Here is a 26,626-nt window from a genome sequence, read left to right as displayed (position 1 = left end):
TTCTCGTATGTAAATATTTTTTTTTGACATTCTTTATAAAATTATTGGAATCTATAGTAAATTTATTCCCGTATATAAATTTTAATTTTTTGAATTAATAGTAAAAATTTTCTCGTATATAAAAAGGGTTTGCCAAACAGAACCTTATATATTACAATGAAAAAGTTAATATAAATAATTTAAAAAATTATTAAAAAAATATAATAAAATTACGTTAAATCATATAAAAAAAACCTAAATGTGATATGTATTAAAAAAAAGTTCATATAAGAAAAAGTCAAATGTGATATTAATAAAAATATATTATGTACATACTAAAGTGTTATATTTGGATCAAGAATATATATTTTCCATACATAAATTTTATTTTGTCATTAGTATTATTTTGTCGTTAGTGTCATTAGTATTATTTTGTCATTAGTGTTATATTTGGATCAAGAATATATATTTTCCATTCAATAATAAATTATTTTAAATTACCTTAAATAATGTTTAACAAAAAATAAAGGAGTTACTATATTTTTTTCTCTTATCCTAAATTAGTATATATAGAAGATAATACTATAAATTTATCATGCAAATAGAAGAAATTTTGGAGACATGTCCCACATTGATTTTAAATATAAAAAAAATGTTATTTGTGTATAGTCTCCAAACAGGTATCTTTGTTATTATCAATTAGAAACTTTGAAGTTGTGTTTCTAATGTAAAGAAAAATGAATATTTTGATTTGATTTTAATTGGATACACTAATGTAAAGAAAAATGACTACTTTGAAGTTGTGTTTCAGTACAAAAAACTTTATTGGTTGTGTTTTTTTCTTAATTGATTATGTGGAATAGGATGTGGGATATGGGTGTTTTTTAATATTTAGTTTATTAGTAGTATTACTAAAGGAAGAACGTGACTTGTCAGTAAATTATAGAAAAATGTGCTTTTTATGACAACACATATATCATATATCAAATCAGTTTGTTTCATTCTTACAATCATTTAATTTTTTAAACTTTAAAAAAATAGATAACTATTATATTAATTAAACTTAAAAAAATGGAATTATTTGTTTAGACCAAAATGATAACTGAAAATGTTGCTCTTCTTCTTCTTGAGACGCCACCACCATTCTCTGTCTCATAATTTTCTCTTTCATTCCTTTTTTTCCCCTCATCATAACCATCACCCAAACAACTTCTCCTTTATGTTTTCTTTTCCATTATTATTAATATTTCATTTTAGTGTATGTATATATCTCTTCTTATAAATACATAATCAATATTTAAATATTTTCACTACTTCTTCACTTTCTTTCTCTGGTTTTTTGGGTGGCTTTGACTATATATTCATCATCAAAATTATATTAGTATTAAAAGAAAATGACAAATTAATGACACTTAAATGTATCAAATATCAATAAATATTTTTTTCCACTAATATCCTTTATGAATATTTTTTTCCCATAACATTTAAACACATATTTTATAAAAAACAATTGGGAAAAATAGAAAAAGAATATTTTCTTTTTATTGACAGAGTTGTAATAATAATTAAAATTAAAATTTAATAAATAAAAAAGAAAGATGGAAATAAATTCATAGTTTGAATTTTTCTGCGAAAAGTTCAAATTTGAATTTGAAAATAAAACAGACCCCTAATGTACCAAAAATCAGTCAAATTATATGGAAATAGACTATAAAATACATTTGCAATACAAAATATTAGGCTAAGATTGGACAATGTATAAGCTGTTGTTTTGTGCAGGAAGAATTCATCATTGTGTAGATTTTAGGTCCAAGTATCGATGGATGTGACACATGAAAGGGTTGTTTGTAAACACAATTGTCTTAGACTATTTACAATGGTTTCCAAATTCAACACCCTACTTTTTCACTTTTTATACTCCACATCATCTTCTCTCTCTTCCACCTAATAATTCAACACACATTCAACTTTTACTCACTACAATATTTTTGTTTAATAAAATTCAACACCCTACCCCACTACTTTTATTTCATATTCTTATTTTCTTTTATATTTTTGTTTTATGATTATATATTAAAATTAATTATATATTAATATTATTATCAATTGAAATTATGAAAAATGATGAATTTTAATATTATTAATTATATATTAATATTATTATCAATTGAAATTATGAAAAATTATGAAAAAAGTGGAATTTTTTGGTGTGTCCAAATCAAATGAACCAAGTCTCTATTTATAGACAAAAAAAAATGATGAATTTTGGTGAAAATAAAAATAAATAAAAAATTTATTTACTATAAAATAAATGACATTAAATAATTATCATGAAATAAAAATATAAACACTCACAACAACCAATAATAATTTGCCAAAAATATTATGTGGCCCCCACTAATTTCTCATTCAACATGTTGAATGTTTTCAACACTAAATAATCCACATCACTTTCAACATATGATTCAACACACCATTGTATCAATTCAACTATTGAAAAAAAAATCAACACCTCCATTGTAAATAGTCTTAAGCAACATAATAGGCAAAAGCAAATGTCTAATCATAGAGAAATATAAAATATAAACAATTGTAACTTGAATTTTAGTCTAATAGTGTTGCAGCTTTTAGTCTCATTTATGTTTTCAAAATCAAGTTGAAGATGGGTTTATTAAATGATTAAGAAATGGCATGTCTGAGCAAAGAGAAATATAAAATAAAATCAACTCATGACAGAGTTTTAGTCTAATAATAATGCTTGTTACTTAGTCTCATGATATCCAAAATTTGTATATTATTATAAATTTTTCTATAAATAATTTATCAAATTTTTTGTCATGATAATTATCATATTATCAAATATTTATAATATTTATCAAATATTTTCATATTATCATAAATTTTGATATAAAAATTTTTCATATAATTTTTTTCCTTCATATTATCATAACTTTCATTTTAAATTATTTAGTTTTGATAAAGATATCAAATATATATGACATATTTATTATTTTAAACTATTATTAAAAATAAATATTAATTAGTTTTTATTGGTCTTTTCTATTCCACTAATGTAGGGTGATTCAAGTTATCATTACAATTATAACTCATAGTATTAAATTTTTAATAATATTAATATCACATTTTTCTATATGCAATGAATGAGTGATATGGTATTAAACTGCAATTAATTTTCTCTCTCTCATATTCTCTTTCTTCTGCCAAACCTCCTGCCACAAATTCTCAGTTGTCAACTATCAGTCTTTCTCTCAAATTTTCCTTTTCCTTTCATTCTTTCTCTCTCCCCATCTTTCTCTCTATCTCACCAAAATCTCATTCTTTCCCAGAACATTTATCAACAAATAGTTTTTTCATTAATTCTAAATTAACAAATAAACTCTAAAATGTTTATGGCAGTAATTTTTTTATTGGAAAAGCTCATATTTTAAAAAATAAATAATAGGTTGATAGTCTTCAATTTCATCCATTGATAGTTAATGACACAATTTACAAATTAAAATAGATTAAAATAATTTATGTAAACTTTCAAAAATACTATTATGACAACACTATGAATCTATCCAATTGATATGATATCTAACTGATATGATAACAGTACCAACTGTTTAAAATTTCTATTCCTTTCATTTCTCAATGAAACCACTTTGAATATATCCTCTCTCCATAAATTTTCTTTTCTTCTTCTTATATAAATTTTTTTATCTAACTTCAATCTCTTTGAGAAAAATAAAATTATTATTTTGATTTTTTCTAATGATGATGCCAATAATATCAACAATAATTATAATAATGATGATAAAAAATATTAAATTAAAATAAATAATAGTTTTTTTTTCAATTTAAATATTTAGAAACATTACAAAAATAGATACACTACTTCATAATTATAAAATTTTAAAAATATATGACAAATTCTAAAAAGAAGAGAGAAAAATTAATAAAAATAAAAAGAAGTGAAAAAAAAATGTTAAGAAATTGTCCATATGTTTAACTTTTTGTTTTCCTATCAGAAGATGTAGAACCTGAAAATAAAACAAAAACAAATGGAAAAGATGTTAAAAAGATTTTTAAAAATTGGGGTTTGTCACTGTTCTCAAAAATAGAAATAGAAGATCTATACTATCCAAAGAATACAAAAATTGTTATATATATGATATAAAAATAACACATCTGAAAATAACATGTATAAAAATAATAGATCTGGTGTAAAAATAACATATCTGGAAAAAAATATCTATAAATTACTAACCATAATTTATATTGTCACACATATTGTCGTTGTTGTTTTAGTACCCGAATTCGTCTTTGTTTTGATAGATCTACAACATGTAAAAATAAAAGAAGTGAAAATTATGGAACAGAGAAAACTTATATGTTGTTACTTACACTTTAAAATCATTTTTATCATCTTCATATAGATCTACAACCTGGAAAACAAAAAACTTCAAAATCAGTTTTCATCTTCGTATAGATCTGCAACCTGAAAAAACAAAAAATTAAAATGAAAAAGAAATAACAAAACATTGATGAAGATAAAAAGAGGAGTGAAAATGAAGTATTAAATCCAGTTTAGATAAAAAGGAAGAAGAAAGTAATAGAGAGTGTGAGAGATGTAGCAAGCAAAGAGAGAAAGAAAACTCACAGGAAATTTTTTTTAGAGGGACTGAGGAAAAAAGAGAGAGAAAAAGTGTAAAAAAATCAGTTTAGGCCTTATATAAAATAACCACCCTAATATAATAATAATAAAATGTGACAAAAAATTGAGAAAAGACAACAAATAAGCAAAATTTAATAGGTGTTGACAAAAGCAGCAAGGGCACATGCGTCTTTTCCAGGTACATTTGTTTTCTTATTTTATAGATATAAAAAAATAGAAATAACCTAGGTTTTTATTGCATGTGGCTAGGATGAGGGTTCATAGTATGTTCCTGCAATTCTAGCGCATTAGATCCAAGTGGTTAATGATCCAGTGGATGGATGCTGAGGGCATATGATGGTCTAGCGTTGGGTGTGAACACTGGATCCATGAACAAGTGATTCATAAAAAAAAATATGGGAGCGAGGGATTGAACCCTCGTCCCTTCGCTCACCCACCCCTTCTCTTGCCAATTCAACCAAACAATCCATCTGTAATACATACGCGCGTATAACATAATATATAAAAACAATAATCACAAATAAAAAACGCGCGCGTAATTCAGACGGGCCAGTGGCGTGTTGCCACGCAGTCATCTTCCCCACCAGACCCTGTGAATCTCTGAACATTTAGCTACGAATCTGCAATGATTCTGTTCGTAGCCAATACACCTGCAAATATTAAAATCCACACACACACACACACACGTAAATGTTTCGCGACCCCATGAACGTGTTCTTCCAGTTCCCCTGAGCACAACGGTACCCCTAATTACCCCCAATTTTACCTAAAACGGAAGGCCCAAATTAAGACCTATAACCCTAACAATGGTGGATCCCGGTTAAACCACGCAAACAATGAATTTTCTGCCCAGAAACAATCAATACACCAAGACAAACCACAATACGCAAACAAATTTCAATGAGGATGCGTGAATTGCTATAATCGACCTCCAATCTATAACGAAATACCGTGGCTTATTGGAGATTGTTCTGGGGGTGTTGATGCAGCATGATGATCCAAAAAGCTTCACTTCACTCCCAGGAATATGTAGCAATGCTCAAAATCCTTTGAAAGGCCTTAAATCACCAAAACCGAATCTTGAATTTTGGAGAATTTTCTTGCTCTTTGAATATGGTCTCTGCCCAGAATTTCGTCCCCTAATGCATTGCCCTAAGTTCTATACTTATAGTGGAGCATATTAGGTTAAAGAATTGAATCAAATATCCATGATTTATGAAATTGAATCTTTGATTGAAACTTGAATTCAATCTTTCCAAATTTGATTAATAATGCTCCTTCTCTTTCCAATCTCTTTATGCACGAAAATATATTGAAATATAGTATGATTGCTGATTGGAATTGATCTTTATGAGTTCTTCAATCAAATATTTGATTTTCCACTTGATTTATATAACTTTAATCACCATTTAAATGAATAAAAAATCATATAAAATCAAATAAAACCTAATAATTCGTGGCGAATGAATTTGGTGACTTGGATAACTTGTGGATCAAGCTTAGATCTTAAAAAGTTAGGCCCACTTGCAAGAAAATCCCATTTGAACCACTTTTGTTTCACATTTTGCCTTCAAAATTGCCTAACTTTAACAAGGCATATCTCCCTCAATTTTTAAGATATGGAAGAGTTCTAGGACTTTTTAGAAACCTCAAGATGTCCTCTATACGCCACCTTGGAACCTTTTTCCCATTTGAAGATTTTATCTTGATGATATGGCCTTTGACAAAAAATTGCTTTTGGTTGACTTTTGAAAAGGACCTATAATCTTTTGTACCATATCTCTCAAATGAAGCATTTATGGCCTTGGCATGTGAGAGACAAAGTTGTAGGGAATTCAATTTCCTTCAAAATAGGATTTTGTTGGTAAATTTTTGATGCACCATGTGAAAGTTATGGCCAGTCAAAGTATAGTTGACTTTTTAGACAAAAAACCCTAATTTAGCAACTTTGAACCTTGTTGATTTTTGAAGCTTTTCCTTGATGAATTATGATCAACCTTTGATCAAATGATGAATGAAACTTCAAAAGAAGGATGTTGGCAAAAAATCAGGAGTTTTGACTGTGATTTGACCATAGTTGACTTTTAGGTCAAACTAGTCGACTGTTGACCATCTGAGCAGTTGAATAGGCAATCTTTGGAATTGAAGCTTGAATTTGGACATGGAGATAATGTGAATCCTAATGGACCATATGAAATCCATTGGAAACCTTGATCCATCAATTTTTCTTAAGAGGATGCAAAACCCTAATTCAGGAGGTCCTTGATTAGGAGGGTGCCTTGAATAAATCCTTGAGCCTTGGGTCATTGAAGATGAAATGAGGTGGGAAAATTTTGGGGTATGACATGCGCCATCCATTAGGCTATAGAGAGAGCCAGGCATCCATTAGGTTGTATCAGAGAGATTCGTCCATTAGGCTATAGAAAGAGTCAGCCATTCATTAGGTTGTATTAGAATGAGTCATCCATTAGGCTATAGGAAGAGCCAGCCATCCATTAGGCTCTATTAGAATGAGCCATTCATTAGGCTATAGAAAGAGCCATCCATCCATTAGGATGTATTAGAATGAGCCATACATTAGGCTATATCAGAAGAGGCCATACATAGCGAGCCATTCATTAGGCTATCTCATAAGGGGCCATACATTAGGCTAGCCATTCATTAGGCTATCTCATAAGGGGCCATACATTAGGTGAGCCATACATTAGGCTATATCAGAAGGGATAATGAGAATAGTGGAATGAGACATACACTAGAATGTATTTGAAGGAGGGAGTCGTACATTAGACTATATGAATATGAGAACGAGTCATACATTAGACTAAGTCTGAAGGAGTGAGTCATACATTAGACTACCTTTGAAGGAGTGATATTTGGATGAGTAACTGAAAGAGGGGTCAGAATGAGTCATACACTAGACTATATATTCGTTTTTATTATATCTAAGAGCAATGTTTATCCGGATGGAAACTGGAAGGACAGTGCTTATCAGAATGAACCTTTGTCTTGATTGTATCTGATGACGAATAAGTTGTTAATAACATTCATCTGCTCAGGAGTTAACCTGAAAAACCATGTTAGTTTCATGCAATGTTATGATGCATGGAATATAATGCTCTCAAAATAAAATTAGAATGCTATATGTATGTATTTGTCATGATATGTTATGAGTTATGTATGAATGTAACCATGAATTTGAAGCATGTTGATGACTCCATATAGCTAATTCTGATTTGGGAAAGTAAATCCCTGCGGGAGATTATGACAATGTTTCTTCACCCTGATCTTAGCATGTCCTTGTCGGGGATTCCTTCCACATGTGCAAGGATACTCAGTTGAGGATTTTTATTGTCGCTTGGAGATGACAGTAACTTGAAGGATCTGACCTTGATGTGCCCTGACTGGGGATAAAAGAGATGAATAATCATCTGATGCATTATCTGACCAAGTTTCAACTATGAGTGTCAACCTTACTAGAAATAGTGAGTTTGAACAAACCATGCTGGAAAAGAGAATTGTATCGAAGAACTTGTAGTGCTTGAGACGTATACTCCATTGGGGAATCAAGTCTTTGTTGGGAAAGAGATCATTTGAAGATAACTTCCTGAGGATTGTTTTGTGGGGATATTGCGGTGAAAACCACTCTGTGGAGAAGATTCCCTGAGATTTCACTTTTCATTGCCCCTATGTCTTCAAGAATTTATCACCTATTGTCGGAAAACATTCTCTTGACCATATGTGGACCTTCGCATGTGGGAGCATATCTGCCCCTAGGATCGGTAGTTTGGTATATCTGATGCTTGAAGTTATTGCGAACTTTTGATGAGACACTGACATCATCTGATACTAGTCACTAAGTGGCTTTTGCAACATGCCCCAAGTGATAAACTTGCCCCTCTGGCCATTCAGCGCCTTTGAGAGATTTTTTTTTTTGAATTTTGGCTCGATTGCCCCAGATGAATGGGATCATGTCATGTCAATGCCCCTTGTATATATATATTTGTCGTTAGCCAAATGAACCAGGCGTGGGAAATATTTCTGCTTTTCAAAGTACTTTTGAAGCTATTTTGTCTATCGGGAAGATTTTTAGTCCTTAGTCATACCCCATGCAAGTTCTTCCTGATGTCAAATAGTTGAGCTTATGTAGACAAAGGTGTTTTTTCATAAAATGCGATGCATATGTCTGGCTTGAAGTTTAAAAACATTTTTAGTAAAACAAAAGTTTGTAAAAACTATGATATCAACTCAGGATTTTACAGTAAACCTTAAGGAGTCAGGATACCTTTTGGTAACAATATGCTTTCGAACTAACCATGCTTCAGTTAGGACTTTCAAGGGTTGTAATATGGCTTGGTTCACGGTTGTAAGAAACAAAGGAAAATGGCTCAAAATTTATTTGTATCCATCCCGCTCCTCGTGATGTCCTTCAGTCATATTCTCAGCTAACTACATGTTCAAGCTTTAACAGACTTTGGAATTGTAACATTGAGAGTAGTGATGGTTCAAAACCCGAAAGTCTATTTGCAAAGGCATTCATCACCATTTTTTTGTTGTAATATTCCTCTTTTGTTGAGGTTTTGTAATGACCTCTTTTTGACTTTGTTATCCCTAATTTTTGCCTGAACTGTTTATTTTGGGGTCACATTCAGCGGGATGTTTCTCTTTTCACTAAGTCTCCTTCATAAGTTTTGACTTAGCGGTCTTTTCCTTTTGATAGATATTGACTGTCTGACATAATGATTACAGAGAATAATCACTGATCGTGTTAAATACCAACTGGCATGATTGAGTCAACTGGGAATCTACCCTGCCCCAGCTTATGATTAAGGGTTTTAATCTGTACGAGAAAGAGAACTTCTACTTCTTAGGCTCAAAGGGGTTGACGAGGGATTAACATCCTTATATCTCTACTATTTAGGAATTGAAATAATGCCTGTACATCGCCAGCATAGTCTGTTCAAAAGCATACTATATGAGATTATGGTATCGTCTTTGTCATCCTCCCTCAAAAGGTTTAAAGCTTAACAAGAGTTAAGTATCACAAAAAGAAAACAAAGGTAAAGACACAATTTTAAATATCATGAAAACACAAGAAATAATTCTAGCCAAACATATGCAATGCATTAATGATTATTATCAAAACAACCAGAGTCTGTCATAAGAAGAATGTTTAAACAAACAAAATAGAAATTGCAAATGAAAATGAAACTAAAGATCTAAAAATCCATCCTTCTAGACATCCCCAGCATTAGCAATCTTGTTATGGTTAGGCATGGGACCAGTGATTACATTGGGAGTCTCAGGAGGGTCAAAATCAATTTCCCGAGCATCAATCATATCTTGGATCTTGTTCTTCAATGGCCAACAATTATTCGTATCATGTCTAGGGCTATTGGAGTGGTATGCACACCTTGCATTAGGATTATAGCGAGGAGAGGAAGTGTTGGGCTTCACAGGAGGATCCCTTATAGTAATCAATTTTGCCTTCAGGAGATGTTACAATACCTAAGCCAGTGACATATTGTTCTTTGTGAACTAACGCCTAGGCGTGTCTTGCTTGTTTAGACGACTTTGTTGTGGCGCTGGTGTGGAGATCAGAACTGCCCCAACAGATTGGTCATGATTGCTCTTTTTCTGACCATACACAGTATTGGACTCTAACTTCCCATTGAATGGCTTCTTTGTAGCGCCTGAGGATGTAGCCACTTGAGTTTTACCACTTCAGATACCACTTTCAACACGTTCTCCAGTTAGTATCAAGTCGGTGAAGCCAGATGAAGAACTTTCAATCAGATGACTATAGAAAGGACCAATCAGTGTACTTATAAACATGTCGACCAAATCTCTGCCAGCTAAAGGAAGTTGAACTCTGCCAGCCAGGTCTCTCCATTTCTGAGCATACTCTTTGAAGCTTTCTTTGGGTCTCATGGACATGCTTTGTAGTTGCATACGGGTAGGTGCGAGGTCAGCATTATATTGATATTACTTATAGAAAGCCGCAGCCAGGTCTTCCCAGGTATGAATGTTGGTACCTTCGAGTTGATAATACCATTCTAGTAGTGTTCCAGTCAAAATTTCTTGGAAGAAGTGAATCCACAGCTTCTTGTCAGCAGTATGAGGCTGAATCTTCCTCACATAGGATTTCAAGTGCAGCTTGGGACAGGATACTCCGCCATACTTAGCAAAGGTAGGAGTCTTGAATAAGGAAGGGATAACAACTCCTGAGATAAGTCCCAGTTCTTCAAAATCAAGGTCGGGTACTTTCTGAATCTCCATAACTTTCATGCGTTCTTCCAGCAACTTGTATTTGTCGTCAAGATGTTCGTCCTCATAGTAGTAGTCCTCTTCGTCTTCACAGGGCTTGACAGAATCGTGGTTTCTTTTTGCATCAGTTTTGACACTAGCATCATCATCTTGTTCGTTGTCGTCCTCTTGAGAAACTTTGACTTCTTTAGCTTTCTTCAGTAGACCTTAGAATCTTCTCCCCATGTTAAGGACACCCATAGACCTTCTTGGTTTTTTTCTCCTTATTGATTAAGAGGGTTTTCAGATCGTCTTGTCCCTTGGACAAGTTCAGAATCAAAGTTTGGAATTGGGCATTTTGAGCCTGAAGGTCTTTGACTGATTGCTCGAGATCCATTTGTACCGAAATAAACACCGAGAGAGGATGAGAAACCTGTTGTGGAAACCTGTATGCGATGTTATGAATGCAAATTCAATGCTTTCAAGGATCTTTAAGGAATTTAGTTAAAAACATTAGAAAATGATTTGGTCGCAACTTTGCTTGAAGAACTCTGACCTTCATCTTTGAACGTCCTTCTATAAGAATCGAGCTCACCATATCCAGTGGGTCATAACCTCTGATTTGGCGTACCTGTACTTCTGAATTTGAAATTATAGGACTATAGTAAAATAAATCCTCTTGCCCCTTGATAGGTACTACTCCTCTATACTGGAAGACGTATGGCAAGAGGAAAATAAATCCTCTTGCCCCTAGATAGGAATCCAGTCCTTGATGAGAGCATCTGAAATTGTGGGACCTAAATCCCTAAGATCCTTGAAAGGGTTAGTTAATATGCTATGTTAGGATGTCATGATGTCATGATGTCATGTGAATGTAATGCATTAGGCAAAACCTAAGGTAACAAGGACGAATGAGTCCTACAAACCAATCCTGCAAAGAAATCAAAGGGTTAGTAGCACACACAAGCAAGTCACGCAAATGTCCTTAGGTTTAAAGGCTTGTATGGAGTCCATATGTAAGTACCCTCCCCACTGAAGTTTAGTTGGTTCAACCTGTCCTAAAATAGTAACCGGGTTCTAGGGAATCTCATATCACAGATCTTTCTCGAAAGCATTATCTCATTCAACACTCGAACGGTTGACCGAAAACATCTTGAAAGATTAATCTCAATGAGGGTAGCTTTGAGTATCAACCTGCTTCGGTCAAGTATCCAAAGCCAGCCATCTTGCTACTTCTTAATAGGCCAAAGTCAAGTTCAACTAGGGTTCTAAGTGCATATTAGTGCTTAGTGACACTACATGGTAGCCTAATGTCTCCTCGATCATGTTCAAGGGCCATCAGAACCAACCAAAGCGTCACACTAACGGGGGCCACCAGATCAACCATATCGAGACGAGCCGTACAGTCTCCTTGGTCTACTGCCACATACCTAAAGGATCTCGAGATTCAGGTTAGAATCTTTCACATAAGAATATTCCCAAGAAGTACCCTTAAAAATAAAGCAAGCAAATCAAACAATTTACAAAAATAGAAGTGAACTAAAACTCTAAAGTAACCCCTCTTTTTTAAGTATCCCCAGCAGAGTCGCCAGTTCTGTAATACACTGGGATAGCTGACTTTTTAAATGTGCGGATAGCAAGAGTCGCCACCGACTTTTATTTTATCCAATTAGGAAAGGAAAAAAGAACAGGAAAGACCTTTAAAAGATTTTGAGTTCGGGGGGTAGGTTATACAAAGGGAAGGTGTAAGCACCCTTTGTATCCATGTTTATCCATGGGCTCTTAAATTCTTAGCTCACTTTATTTGTTTGAAATGTTTGAAAGAAGTGCAGTGTGTGTATAGTAAAAGATTTTGAAAAAGGACTTTAACTTTGTAAATAACGTGTAACCTTTGAATTTTTTTGAAAGGGGGTGTGAAAAAAGTAATTTGAAACTTTAATTTGAGCAAGAAATAAAGAGTAACATACCCTAGAGTTATAAGGTCTAACTTGTTCTTTAAGTATTTACTTAGGTGATAGTATTATCCATACCATTTGAGGGTAGGTAGTCCTATGCATTGGATGTGCGGGTCAAAGAAGAACTTGGTCCAATTTCAATATTTTCTCATCATTCTTGTTTTGCACGAAATTTGGTGGAAAATATGATACTTATTTGATTGGATTTGATTGGAAATCAAAGCCAAATCAAATCCCTTTCATAATTCCTTGATAATTTGATTTTAATCATATTTTTAAATGAATAAAAATTCAACTAAAATCAAATATTCATCACAAAGTCGTGGCTTTGAGATTGAATATCTTTGATGACAAGAGGAACAAGATTGGCTCATAAAAGATTGGGCCTCTTTGCAAAAAAAACATTTTTGACCCTTATTTGCTTCATGTATTTTACCAAAAATTGACCAACTTTGACAAAGCATAACTCCTTCAATATTTATCATATGAATATGTTCTAGAACTTTTTGGAAATCTCAAGATGTCCCCTATAAGCCACTTTGTAACCTTTTTTGAATTTGGGGATTTTATCTTGATGATATTGACTTTGACAAAAAACAGCTTTTGGTTCACTTTCAAAAAGACCTGTAATGTTTTGGCTCATATCTCCCAAATGAAGCATTTTCGGACTTGGCTTTAGAGAGACAAAGTTGTACAGAATTGAATTTCCTTCAAATTGCGCTTTGATTGGAAAATTTATGATGAACCATGTAAACGTTATGGCTGGTCAAAGTTCAGTTGACATTTAGTCAAAAACCCCTAATTTAGAAACTTTGAGTTTTGTTGATTTTTGAACTTTTCTTGATGAATCATGATCAACCATTGATAAATGATGAATGCCACTTGAAAACATTGATTTTGACCAAAAATCAAGAATTTTGACTGTATGTTGTCCACAATTGACTTTTAGGTCAAACTAGTCGACTGTTGACTATTTGAACATTTAACTGAGCAAACTCGTGAACTAAGACTAAAAATTTGTCATGGAGGTAGTTTGAATCATAACAGACCCTATGAAATTCATTTGAAACCTTGATACATCCTCTTCCCTTAAGAAATCCAAAACCCTAGTTTGAGGACCCTTGATTAGGAGGAAGTGTGTATAACCAACCCTTGAGTTGTCTTGAGCTTTTGACAATTAGCTGGGCTTGAACATTCAAACATGGAGGGAAACTTTTGGGGTATGACACCCTAGCAGAGCGATGGGTCACGGCCGTCCGATGAAGAAGGTGGCTATGATCCCCCGACGGTGACTGTTATCTCACCACTATCTACCTCTCACTCGATCAAGGGTACTACAAATCACAGGATTTCAAGGTCTTAGACCGGAACCCCTACTCAACCTGAGGCGGAAATTAGGAAGGAACCGGAGGATAAGGATACAAACTTGAAGCCAACTAAAGGGAAACCGTCTGTTGATATTATCAAAGGAAATCGCTCCAATGGAATTGCAATTAAGTACACTGCACCCATGGTGGTCAACGATGACATTGAGGTTCTAATTGAGGAGAAAGATGTAGCATCATAGAGGCAGTATTGGGGAAATACTTTGATTATGTATGCACTAGGTGAACCATTATCGATGAGTTTTATGAAAAAATTTATGACGAATACTTGGAATTTTGTCTCCCTGCCAGAACTCTATCACAGCTAAGAGGGCTACTTTATGATTAGATTCCTTGATCGAAAGGACAAGGATGCAGTGCTACTGCGAGGCCCCTATACAATCTACAGGAAGCCTGTGTTTCTTCATGACTGGACACCTGAATTACAGCTCAAAGATGACCTGCTAAGAATCTTACCTTTGTGGGTTATCTTCCCTCAGCCACCACTTTTGTATTGAGGGAGGAGAGCATTGGGAAAGTTGTAAGTGCCATAGGCAAACCGGTGACGATAGTTGAGTGCACAGCCAAGAAACTAAAGGTTTCATATGCTCGGGTGCTCATTGAAGTAGATGTTACAACAGAACTAAAAAATTCCATTAGTATCAGGACTCCAAGTGGAACAAAGTTTGTGGAGCAAGTTGACTATGAGTGGAGGCCACCTTATTGCCAAAAGTGTAACAAGGTGAGGCATGAGTGTAAGAAGAAAGAGCCAATTAAGAAATCATGGCTTCCTAAACAGGATCCAATGCCTGTTGTAGAAGATCCAAAGCCTGAGAACCAGATGGAGCCAATAGTGGTGACTGGGGCAAGCCTTTTTTAAATAGATCCATTTAAAAATTTCGTGGACATTAGACAGCGCTTTAAAAGAGAAGCGCTGCCTAAAAGCTATTAAAAAACTTTGTTTCAGAAAAGCGCTGCCTAAAGGGGGCCTTTAACAGCGCATTTAAGAAAAAAGCGCTGGCTAAAGTGGTACTTTAGCAGCGCTTGTGGGGAGAGCGCTACCTAAAGGTGGCCTTTAGCAGCGCTTTTAAGAGGCTTTTTCTTAAAAATTATTTCAGAAAAGCGCTGTCTAAAGGGGCTCTTTAGCAGCGCTTTAGATATAAAAGCGCTGTCTAAAGTGGGCCTTTAGCAGCGCTTTATAGGTAAAAGTGCTGACTAAAGGGTGCCTTTAGCAGCATTTTCAAGGTGAAAAACAGCGCTGCCTTTACCTACGGCAGCGGGGGAATAGATAGCGCTTTTAAGCGCTGCCTAAAGCCAAAAAAAGCGTTGTCTATGTGCATGTTTGGCGTAGTGTCATGGCAAGCAGAAAGTGGATGAAAAGGATCCTAACCCTTGGACTCAGGTGACATCAGCTTTTAAACCTTATAGTGCTCTTAGGTTGGATGACAAGGTAAATCTGGATTGCACAAACAAATTTGAAATTTTGGGAGTTGGATAATGCTACACAGTCAATGAGACTGTGACATGATGATAAGCTGGAACATTAGAGGGCTCAATAAAAAGGCAAGATACATGGTGGTTGCAGCCCACCTCAAAAAGCACCAGGTATCTTGTTTTGATTTATTAGAAACTAGGGTGAAAATAACTAAGGCAGATAGTGTAAGGAAAAACTTTGGTCATTATTGGGGATGTAGTGAAAATTATATGTACCACCATAATGGCAGAATTTGGTTTATATGGAGGAAGGATAAATGGGATGTTCATACTATAAACAGTTCTGACCAATTTCTTCATTGTGATCTTTATCACCTGAATGGGGAGACAGCTTTTAGTCTAACCCTTGTGTATGCTCATAACCAGCTTATCAAGAGGAGAAACTTATGGAATGATATAGAGGACATATCTAATAGTGTGAGAGGGCCTTAGATGATCATGGGGGATTTTAACAATGTATTTATTGGGACTGATAGAATTGGTCGAAAGGATGTGCACCCCATATTTGGCAGATATGATGGGAACTGTGGGATTAACTGAACATGAGACCAGAGGGAACCACTTCACTTGGTCCAATAAACATGCTACTAGGATGATTTACTCTAGGATTTACAGGGCTATTTGCAATACAAACTAGTTCCAGCATTTTCCTCAGTGTGATATTGAAGTGTTGCATCCTCATATTTTTGATCATGCACCTTTGAAGATCCACTGTAATATCTCAGGACCAGTCCATAAGACTCCTGTTCGCTTTAAATTTTTGAATTGTATCACTAAGAAAACTAATTATTTGCATGTTATCCATGACAGCTGGAAGAAACCAGAGAAGGGTAGGCATATGTACATTCTTTGGAGGAAGCTTGGTGGACTTTGTTGGTGCTTTTATTGGCTGATTGGCATCTATGTTTGGCTAAAACATAATAGCAGCAAAATATAATACAGTGTATAAATCTTGCAAATATAAAAGAACAAAACAGGTACAAGCAAGATGTTATATGGAATGTCATGACATCAACTCATGACATCGCGCCTGCAGAACTGGAATGAAGATTCAGTTTGATTCTCAACAGATACAGAATATTCTATGAATATTATGTAATCCAATGTGGCACAGATTTAAAGGTCAATAAAATCAAGTTAGAATATTAAAGAATCAAATCAGAATATTGAAGATTCAACAGTTTCTAATTTAGGAGATAAATTAGGAAACTTGTGATTGAAGACCTTTCTTTTAGCAGAAGATATCTGCATATTTGTAACAGCCAGGAGCGTTGCGATTTGTAAGCCCAAGTCCAATTGGGAATAGGTTATAAATAGAAACCTTTGTAACCTAGTTTAATATAGAAAAAATATAGAAAACCGAATTTAGAAAATATGTAGTCATTAGGGTTTCTATAGGTAGACTACCCAGGTTGTGGGATGGCTGCCATGTCCTTCTCAAAACCTGTAGGTAAGAGAAGCTATTGTTCTCACTCGAAACCTGTAGGTAAGAGTTGAGTATTGTGTTCTTGATTGAAGCTATGAAGCAAGATCAAGTTATTGTTCATTGTTAATTGTGTAAATAGCTGTTGCAGGGTTGTAGCAGTTAGGTATCACTAGGGAGTGAGCAGAGGTTCTCTTGTCTTAGATGGAGTTCTAAGATAAAGGTTGCATTGGATAGTGACTAGGTAAACCAGAGGTTGCTTTTCTGTAAACCAGATGTTGTTTACATAAAATAGTACTACTGATAGTGAAATCTTCTTCCTGGCTTGGTAGCCCCCTGAGTAGGTATTTAAACCGAACTGGGTTAACAATTCTCAGTGTTATTTATCTTCTGCATTGTATTGTCTGTTCAGTCTTGGATGTTGTAACATCGCGTATAACATCAGGTTCAGGTTGATAGCTGTTCCTTTTACAGAACCAATAAATATTACAATCTGGTTAAGTTGACTGAACATACATGATCCCAGTACTCATGGTCTCCTTATTAGGGGTAATTAAAATTGGGGATCTTTCTGTTCTGCCTTTGCCTAGCTAATAACAGATCAGATGTCTTGACATCGTGAGTGACATCCTGAGTCTGTCTTACCAGAATTACAGACTTCAAGCCATCTTGAGGAAATACACAAAGGCTATTAAAACTGGAGTAAGGAAAATCCAAGGCAACAGTGATATCCTTTAGAAAGCTCAACATCTGCTGGAAGGGGATAGATTCAACCAAGAATTGATTAAGCAAGTCAAATCTTGGACAGAGGAAGTCATTCAAAATACAGAGTTGGAGGAAAACATTATTAGTCGGAAGGCTAAGGTTGATTGGCTCCAATTGGGAGATTCAAACAATGCCTATTTTCATGCTATAGTCAACGGGAAGAATGAGCAAACTGGGCTCTATAAACTAAAGGATCAATATGGGAAAGTCCTTGTGGATACCAAAGATATTGAGACTGAGATTATCACCTTTTACCAGGCCCTGGTGGGAGAAGCAGCTCTGGAACTCAAACATGTAGATGTGGAGGTTCTTAGAGATGGCAAGAAACTTAGTAGAAACCAACAAGACATGATCATTCAACAAGTCACAAAGAAAGAGGTTGAAGATGCTCTGAAGGGAATTGGTAACAATAAAGCTCTTGGGGTGGATGGATTCAATGCCAAGTTCTTCAAGGCCAGTTGTACTGTTGTTAAGAAGGAGGTTGAAAAGGCAGTCATGGATTTCTTTGATAATAATATGATGTATGCAGCTGTGAATTGCACTCTAGTGACCCTGATCCCCAAGACTCCTACTGCTAAAAACATGAAAGACCTTCGGCCAATAGCTTGCTGCACCACCATCTACAAGCTCATATAAAAAATCTTAACAACAAGACTTAGTAGAGTCATTGCTGACATAATAGATGATACTCAAGTTGCTTTTGTTCCAAGAAAGATGATACATGATAACATCATTGAAATTCTGGTTACAGCAGACTCAGATGTCATATATGGATGTCTTGACATCTGATCTGACATTATAAAAATAGCCAAGGTAGGAACACAAATAACAGAGCATGAAAGCAATAAAACACAACAAAATTGTTTACCCAGTTCGGCATACAACAATACCTACTCTAGGGGCTACCAAGCCAGGAACGAGATTCACTATCAGTAGTCTTAATTTGAAGTTGAACTTCTCCATTCACAACTTCTCACTTAAACCCTACCCAATGCAATCTCTACCTAGGTTCGTCCTAGATATGGAATATCTCTATTCCACTCCCTATCACCTCAATGATGTTGTACAGTATTCCTACCCAAGAATATATTCCCACAAACTTAGCACCTAGATTGAAATCACAATTCAACCACAATTCTAAATACCTATAATGGATTTGCTTACAAGCTTTTTCCAAGAATAAAACCACACTCATTGCTTTACAGCTTCTGAGTGAGTAAAATAAATCTCTTTCCTACAGGCTTCGAGGCACAAATCAGTGACCATCCCACAATCCTGGTGGTTCACGTATATGGCTAACCCTAAAGACTACATATTTCTAAAATCGGCAAGCTCTCTAAAACTAGGTTATAACTGCTTATTTATAACCTATTCCCAACTGGACTTGGGCCTTCAATCACAGCCTTATTTGCTGTTACAAATCAGCAGAAGACATTTTCTAAAAGAAAGGTCTTCAATCATAAGTTTCCTAAATTATATCCATAATTAGAAACTGCATAATCTTCAATATTCTGACTTGATTTTCTTGACCTTTAAAACTGCGCCACATAGGCTTGCATAATATTCCATAGAATATTCTGCATCTATTGAGTACTTACTGAATCTTCATATTCCAGCTCAGCAGGCGCGATGTCATGAGTTTCTGTATATGACATCTCATAAGACATGTTGTCACAGTACATGTCTCAATATTCCATAGAACATCTTGTTGTTGTACCTGTTTTGTACCTGTTTATATTTGCAAGTTCTATACATCCTATTACATATTGCTGCTACTATATTTTAGCCAAACACAAATGCCAATCACATAATTCAGAGCATCAACAATCTTCCCCTTTGGCTTATTTTGGCTAAAACTACAAATTTAATTATAATTTGCAGCAAAACATAAACTAAAAACTTAAAAAGAGCAGATCTTTTACATCTTTGGCAGACTTCAGAATTCCTTCAAGTCTTCATAATATCTTCAATCAGCTCTGTCTTCAAATATTTCTTTGTTTCTTTTGACAGTAGTGGACTTCAGAATAGGTAGTGGACTTCAGAATACCTTCGGACAACTCTCCCCCTTTTTAGCCACAATATGACAAAGAGAATATCGATGTCATAACATCCAGTTGGACATTTCACTATAGGGAAGAAATCCCTCAGCACAGAAACCAGTCCTTGTCACTGAGGACCAATGGTGGAATAAGAGTACTCTTATATACTCGTTTGAGGTGCATAAGATAAAACTTAAGTTCAACATTTCCACCACTTCTTGTAACTCAGAACAAAAATCACAATTGTGTTCATAACTCAGATCACAAATCACAAATACAACAGTCTCTATAATATGCATGACAATGCATATGATAGAACAATTTTTGGAGACCTCACACAAGAACTCATGACAGAAAAGAATAGCATCCCCAGCCCTTGTTTTTCTTTTTCTGGCCAAACTTTGGCATAGCAACCCATCACAATACCAAACCCAGACACATCTTATTTGAACACAAATGAAAAACATACTGAGAGAAATTCATATATGCGATATGTTGTGACTGAAGAGAAGAAATGACCCCATTATATAGCCATTTGAATTCATAGAAATTAACGATGGTCTTGGTCTTTGGTCAAACGCGTTATAAGGAAACATCCCTAAAAGCAATTACTCTTTCCAAAGTGGTTTTTGATTGTTTCTTCTGGTAGGAGTTATCTTTTAAAAAAAAAACAACGCATGCATAGTCATCAATTATAATTTACACCGTCCACTGATGTGAATAGATAGTATCAAGGGAAATTCCCTTGTTTGGCTCAATAGATACAGTGTCTTTAAACATGTTATGACATCCTGTCAGACATTGTCACCTTTTCACCACTCGTGGACACAGACCAGTCTTCTTCAACTAACCTTGAGAAAACATCCTAACAACCAAATTAATGATCTCCCTGTCACTCTACTAACTCCCCCTATCATAGACACAATGATCATGCAGTTCTAAAACCAGTTCAACACAAAATACAAAGTTTCCTAAAATGTAGCCTGAGATAAATAAGGAAACATAACAGCCACTGTTGTTACTCACTGGTATCAGAGCATCAACAATCATTATATACCATGAGCTTTTGAGGGGTCATAACTTTAAGCATGTATCTCCAAGGTTTGCTATCCATATTGACCTTCAAAAGGCCTATGACACATTTGAATGAGGGGCCTTGAAGGTATTATGAGAGAGTTGAGCTTCCCTCCTAGATATATCGAGAGGATCATGACCTGTATCACTATAGTTTCCTATCAATATGTTATCCAGGGGAAAAGAAGTGCAATTGTGAAAGTCAAGAGAGGGATTAGACAAGGGGGCCCAATATCACCCCTCTTGTTTATCCTCATCATGGAGTATCTACACATAAGTTCGAAGAAGATCCATAGACAACCAAAATTCAGGTTTCATCCTAAATGTGCAGAGTTGGAGATCATTGACATATCCTTTGCAAATGATTTAATTATGTTTAGTAGAGGTGATGTTGATTTTGTGCAAGTCATCATGGAAGAGTTTCATAATTTCTCTACTACAACAGGTCTTAGGGTAAGTCCTCAAAAGTGTAAGCTGTATTTTGGAGGAACCCTTGAGCATGAGCAAGAACAAATCATTTCTACCACTGGGTTTGCTGTAGGAAATTTACCTTTCAGGTACTAGGGAGTGCCCCTCTCAAGTAAAAGGCTCACTATCATGCAGTGTCAACCCCTTATTGAGAGAATTGTGCATAGAATTCAACACTGTTCTTCCAAGTTGTTGAGTTATGCATGAAGATGTCAGCTCATTAAGAGTATTTTTTTCTATCACAGCCTATTGGATGTAGGTGTTTCGCCTCCCCAAAAAGGTCATTCATCACATTAAAGGATTGTGCAGGAACTTTTTATGGAGTGGAAAAGAAGAGAGGAGCTACAAAGCCTCTGTAGCTTGGGATAACTTGTGAAAGCCAAGGAATTCTGGTGGTATCAATATCACTAAATTACTGCATTAGAATACTGCTACTCTTGCTAAGTTGTTGTGGAACATCCAGTCGAATGTTGATAAGCTGTGGGTTCATTGGCTAAATGCTTACTACCTTAAGGATCAGGATGTGATGGAGTAGAAACAGCCCCAAAACTGCTTGTGGATGCTTAGAAGGATCCTGAAAGTTAGGGATCAAGTGCTCTAAACAACATATTGGGAGGCAGCTGTGCAGGGGAACAAATTTGTTACTTCAAGCATGTACAAGGACTAGAGAGGTGATTCAGAACACATGCAATGGAAGAAGTTGTTTTTCTCTAACTATGCAAGGCCACGAGCAGTCTTTACTTTGTGGCTTGCACTCATGGGGAGACTTCAAACAAAAGACCGGTTGATTCAATATGGCATCAATGTGGATGCTAGTTGTGTTTTTTGTTCTAAGGTTGAATCAATTGAGCATTTATTTGTTGGTTGCAGCAGAACAAGAGAAGTGTGGAAAAGCATTCTTTATTAGGCTAGCTATAGCAGGATTCCCTCCAATTTGACTAATGAAAGGGTTGGCTCATCACTGAAACAAGGAAGAAAGGCTGAAGAAGATGCATCCTCAAAGTTGCCATTGCAAAAACAGTTTATGCTGTTTGGAGAATGCGCAACGACTTGATATTCAACCAACACATACCGGATGACACAATAAAAAATACGATAAAGGAAAATATAGTGTTGAGATGTATAGAATATAAGAAGATTTCCACTCACATCAATAGAGAGTCTCTATGTAATGAGTAGATTTGAGTAACTTGTTAGAATTCTTGATTCCTGGATCCTTAAGGATCGGATTATGCTTCTTCGTTTTTGGATTAATAAAAGTTATAAATAAAATACTCTAATTATTGTGTATTTAGTTTCAATAAAATGTAAAGTGGGTAGTATAATGTCTTCTTAGTCTAACCATGGAATCGAGTTGTTGACCAAATTTCAAACACCAGAACATTCTATCCAAATGGGCTATTCTATATTGGTTAGATAGTTTACTATGAATATTTATTTAATTATTTTTTATATTATGTACTAACTTCTCTCAAGCTTGACTAGTGAATTTTCATTTTTCGTTGCCCCTATCTTTCATGGAATATTTGTCTTTAAAAAGTGATATTTTTTTTATAAAAAAAAGGCAAAATATGCTTTTTCATCCTTTAATTTTATCTCGGAGTCTATTTTGATCCTTTAATTTTTAAAATGGCCATTTCGATCCCTTAACTCTGCAAACTGGACCACGTTAGTCCTTTCCGTCCAAATGTCAATAACGGTGTTAACTTTTGCTGATGTGGCAGGTGACATGTAACATTCAACTTTTGTGACCAATTGTGGCTGATTTAGCGACAGAAAAACCAATCACTAAAGGCGAATTTCTGAATTTTAATACATTCATCATCTTCTTCAAAAATAACTTCTCACTAAAGGCAAATTTCTGAAGTTTATACTACATCTGCATAAACAATAAACTTTCAAAACAAAGCACCATTACTAACATCAAAGCAAAAAACCTTCTTCTTCTATTTTCGCTGAACAATCTTCTTCTTCATATTTTACCACAACCTTATTGAAACTAAAACTGACCCACCATTTAAAATTGATTCAAAAGCTAAATCACTTCATACAAATTGAAACTTTAACATTCATTTCAACTTTGTAACACTTAGAAGTTGAAGATACTACCAGATCCATAGAAACTCAATAATTAAAATTAAAAAACTCATAAACCCAGTTGCTTAATGGCTGCACCTTCAAAAAGTTATGTAAATTATCAAGAACCAATTTTTTAAATACCCAAAACAAAAGCAGAGAGACATCAAGGACAAAGCGTAAATTAACAAACCCCAATGTTGAGATTCAATTCTCTATTCTTCTCTTCCTCAGGCCACCACATCTTTCTTTGCACATGAACAACCACTAATCTTGAGATCCAATTCTCCGTTTTCTCTTCCTCCGGCCACCACACCTTTCATTTTTATTCAAAACAGATATGGTTTTTTAGTTGGGTTTGGAGAAGAAGATGAAGGAAAATAATTGAAACTCATAAATTAGTTCATGTTTGAATAGTTGTTGTTTGGTTGCTTTATTACTGTTTTGTTTTTATGTTTGAATTTGAGAGAGATGAAAATAAGAGTTGTTGTTTTTGCGTTTTGGAAAGAGAGGAATATAGTTTTTCTTTCTGTTTCATGAAAAGATAAATGAAAGGGAAAGTTGTTTGGTTTTATGTTGTGAAAGAAATGGGGAGGATTATCCAATGAAGGAAAATTATGGATTACTTAAAATAAAGTAAAGTTTCATCTTTTGAATGTTCGAAGAATAAGATAAATTTCTGGACAGAAACCTGGGTTTGGGATGCATGCAGAGAGGGAAATGAGAGGTGTGAAGGATTTTCTGTAGCTAAAATTGGTTTATGCCACGTGTCGTTCCACATCAGTGACACATATATTTATTAACCCACTTTAACTAACGGAATAGAAAGAAAAGACTAAAGTGGTCCAGTTTGCAAAGTTAAGGGATCAAAATGGCCTTTTTAAAAATTAAGTGACCGAAATGGACTCCGAAATAAAGTTAAAGGACGAAAAATGATATTTTGCCTTTAAAAATTACAATATTTGATTATTATTTTTTAAAAGTCATTCTAGTGTCTTAGGAACACTCTTCAAAGATTTCAAATATAAAAAAAATATTGTTTAAAAAAGTTATTTATTTAAATTTCAAATGTATTGAATACAAATATTTTTAAAAAGAACATATATTTATTTAAAAAAATCAATTAGTTCTATTTCTAATATATTGAATAAAAATATTTTTAAAAAAACATATATTTTTAAACTCTTATAGAAATACTCAATGTAAATATTTTCAATAACTAAAATTAAAAAAAATATATTTTTAAAACAAAAGTGTCTTTTCCACCAAAATTCATAAAAAATAAATAAATGAAATAAAGTTTAAATATGTGATTAGACCCTTTAATTATCTTTTATATTCAGTCGCCGGACATATTTTTGGCTTTTGTCTTTAACCTTTTCAATAAAATAAAATAATTCAGATATTTTTTCTTAATCTTTATAAAAATTGTTCATACTGAAAATCAAAAGAAATATATGTTATTTTCTTTATTTGAAAAAATAGAAACGATACTAACTTGTGCCAAACATATAAGTTAAAGAACTTTAATGTATAATTTTTTTTTTAAAAAAAAACCTTATATTAAACTGGGTTAATACTACTTTTCACCCCTGTAATATTTTTTTGTTTGGATTACCCCCTAAACACTAAATCTGAAGGGAGAAATCAAACAAAAAAATATTATAGGGGCTAAACTTTACACTTAAGGGGCAAAAGACATAATAATTTTATATTTCATGGAAGTGTTTGAAAAAAAAATTTACAGGAGAAAAGCGAATTTCGCCTATATTACAGAATTTTTTTATATATATTTAACCCTATTAAACTTTGTAAAAACTAAAATATTATATTATTTCATAAAAACTTTCTCTTTTTAGATTCCATAACTTATGCCCATATTATAAAAGTTAGCAATATCCAAATTAGACATGTATTCTTCCACTCCCAAATTATAAGATATATCAGATATTCCCACAAATTTAAGAACACTGCTAATTCTTTATGAGAAAGAGAAATTATTTATAAATTACAATATTGCATTCATTAAACCTGCATGAAAAAAGAAGTAAAAGAACTGAAAGAACAAATAATAATAATTATACATTTTTTATAAATCCTTATATTCGACTTTGTAAAAGCTAAAATATTATATTATTTCAAAAAAATTTCTCTTTTTTGATTCCTTAACTTATACCCATATTATACAAGTTAGCAATATCCAAATTAGATTATTAGACATGTATTCTTCCACTCCCAAATTATAAGATGTTTCAAATATTCCCACAAATTTATGAACACTGCTAATTATATATGCGAAAGAGAAATTATTTATAAATATAATATTATCATTCATTAAATATACATGAAAAAAGAAGTAAAAAAATTGAAAGAAAAAATAATAATTAATATATGATATATTTTTAAAAAATTAATAAATTTAAATTAAAATTATAAAGTGACTAATACTTTTTTGGTTTTTACAAAATAACTTATAATTTAAGACATAAAAAAGGACATTTCTTTACCCACCTCCCTACTTTCTTAGTCACCTCCGGTGAAAAACCTAAAATACCCATTACTTCGAAAATGCATTTCCGAAACGCTTTTTTTTTCTTCAAAATTTGTCTTATTTCGGAAATGCACTTCCGAAAACACGAAAAAAAATGTGTTTTCGGAGATGCATTTCCAAAAACACATTTTTTGGGAGAGGGGTGTCTTCGGAGATGCATATCCGAAATATTCCAAGACCAAATTGATCTTGAAATATTTCGGATATACATTTCCGAAAGAATTCAATAATTATTAAAAATCAAGGTGAATCAATACAATTAATAGGTATAAAATCAAGGTGAATCAATAAAATGAAGTTGAATCAATAAAATCAAGGTGAATCAAAATTTCCTAAACAATTTTAAAGTTAAAAATTATTTTACTAACTTATATAAATCAAAAGCATTTTAATTTCATAAGTAAATTTTGAATTATATAGAATTAAATATGAAATTTATTCATTAAATAAAATTAAGACAAAATCTTTTTTTAATTTTTTTAAACTAAATAAAAAATTATAACTATTTTTAATTATG

At 33.6% G+C, this 26,626-nt stretch overlaps 1 long non-coding RNA gene across 1 annotated transcript; it reads right to left on the bottom strand.

Moving 5' to 3' along the window:
- Positions 1 to 3,663: 3,663 nt before the first annotated feature.
- LOC131611584 (uncharacterized) lies at positions 3,664 to 4,688 on the bottom strand. Its single transcript, XR_009287029.1, has 3 exons — positions 4,643 to 4,688; positions 4,250 to 4,480; positions 3,664 to 4,022 (listed from the first exon to the last, which is right to left on the bottom strand). It is a non-coding gene; the product is annotated as an uncharacterized LOC131611584 (long non-coding RNA).
- Between the last annotated feature and the right edge of the window lie 21,938 nt (positions 4,689 to 26,626).

Source organism: Vicia villosa, linkage group LG6 (genome assembly GCF_029867415.1).
Source record: "Vicia villosa cultivar HV-30 ecotype Madison, WI linkage group LG6, Vvil1.0, whole genome shotgun sequence".
NCBI classification, from domain to species: Eukaryota; Viridiplantae; Streptophyta; class Magnoliopsida; order Fabales; family Fabaceae; genus Vicia; species Vicia villosa.
This window is presented reverse-complemented; position numbering and strand designations above follow the sequence as displayed.